The sequence below is a fragment of the Empidonax traillii genome, unplaced genomic scaffold (assembly GCF_003031625.1).
Source record: "Empidonax traillii isolate 1590-97213 ecotype Southwest subspecies unplaced genomic scaffold, ASM303162v1 scaffold1329:size129758, whole genome shotgun sequence".
NCBI lineage: Eukaryota > Metazoa > Chordata > Aves > Passeriformes > Tyrannidae > Empidonax > Empidonax traillii.
This window is the reverse complement of record NW_020956522.1, coordinates 1-2,032: the sequence shown is the minus strand read 5'-3', so window position 1 is coordinate 2,032 and position 2,032 is coordinate 1.

Below are 2,032 nucleotides of genomic sequence, written 5' to 3'. Positions count from 1 at the left end.
GTTGACCCACTCCGTGTCCTACATCCTGCTGGCACAGAGCATCCTAAAATGGAGCATCTCCCTGGCAGAGGGGCAATGACAGCCTGAGGATCCCAGGAACCCCTCAACTCCCTCCTTCCCTGGCTGCCAACCCCTCTCTGAGCTCTTCTCTCTCTCCCCATTGGATTATCCCACCATGGAGTGGATTGTACTGCTCCAGGGGCTGTATCCTGATGAGTATCCCATGAACTAACAAAGTCATGTCCAGCAGCTGTCAAAGTGTCATCTCCAACTCTGTGGGCTGGGGGCGAGGGACATGAATGTGGCTCATGGAGCAGATCCTCATGGAAGCAACATTAGGGGACTGTTATGATCAGCTGCTTAAAATTATTAGAGAGGCCTCTGCCCAAATTAAGGTGCAAATGAGACAATATTGCAGAGTCAACAGGACAGATTTTTATTTAACAGTTAGTGTGGGGCAGAAAGAGAGAGAGAAAGAAATAGGGAAGAGAGATATAAGTGGAAACAGAGAGACAGATTAAGTAGAAACATATCATCACTCCACGGATTCCAACGGTATCCTGTTCATCCTCTTCTTGTGGTATTTTCGGTGGTAAGAGTTCCAGTCTTGTGGAAGTGATGGTTGGAGCCTTGGTCCATTGAGGGAAGCCCATGGTAGAGAGGGGAAAAGCCTGGGGTGGTAAAGGAAGAAGCCTGAATGGTGAGGGAGGTCTGAGTCTGGTGAGAGAAGGAGCAAAGCTCTTGCAGTGAGGAAAGAAGCCCATATGGTGAAGGAAGAAGTCCAAGTGTGGTAAGGGAAGAAGCCCATGTGGTGAGGAGACAAATATATGCAGGGAGAGAGCATGGAATCATCCTAAAATCCTAGAGTGGGTTGGTTTGGAAGGACCTTAAGGATCATCTCGTTCCACCCCCTGCCCCCGCCCTGCACTGCCCCTCCCGGTGCACACTGCCCGTCACTGAGGACTGCGGCAGCCCCCGGCCCTTCCCGCGCTGCCGAGGCTGCCGGGGAGGGACCGGGCTGTGCTGGGGGGAAAGGGCTTTGGTCCTTATGTTCGAGTGCGGCAGCGGGAGGACGCTCCAGGGCGGTGCAGGGGATGCCGGGTGACCTCATGGATGGCGCGGTGGGGCCCGAGGGCGGCAGCTCTCGGGGCCTGGTGGTGGGCGGGATCTGCCTGGGTTTAGCGGGAGAAGCTGAGACTTGGCATGGTGCGATTTGGAGGGGGGGAGGGATCATGTTTTTCTGGTTTCGTTTTCAACCACTGCGGTGCTGGGCAGAAAAGGCTGGAAAAGAAAGACTGGCAGCGGCTTCCCGATTCGCTTTACAGACATTTGCCACCTTCAGAGGAGGCACACATCCCCACCACCATTAAAGTCCCCTTTCTGGTTGATACAGGTGCGATCATACCCAAAGCCTATTGGCCCTCGCATTGGGAATTAGAAAATGCTCCCATAGAAGGCAGAGTGGGGGGAACAACTCGAGCCCAAAAAAGTGCCCATCTGGTAACAATCATGCTTCACACCAACGAGGGACCTGAAAAACTTATTGCCCTTACTCCCTATATCCTTGTCGAAGTCCCAGCCTTACTGGGAAGAGACGCCTTAACTCTTCTAAATGCCAGGGTGACAAATTTACCGTGAGGGCCACTGCTGTGCACCCGTTTCCTCCCATCAAGCTGACATGGAATTCAACTGACCCGGTATGGGTGGAGCAGTAGCCCCTATCTCAGCCTGGAATGAATGCCCTCCTCACATAGAGCCCTGGCCAAGCCTGGGAAAGCCTGGGCAGCAAGTGAGCAAGTAGCTCTCCTGGAGGCTCTTATATAGGCTCCCCTGGCACTTGCCGACGAGCCTGACCCACCCCTCAGTCGCCTGAATGGGATTGGAGGAGGAATTGGGCCGGGGAAGGCCGGGGAAAGCCTGGCCAAGCCGGGGAAGGCCTGGGCAGCAAGTGAGCAAGGAGCTCTCCTGGAGGCTCTTAGGTAGGCTCCCCTGGCACTTGCCGACGAGCCTGACCCACCCCTCAGTCGCCTGA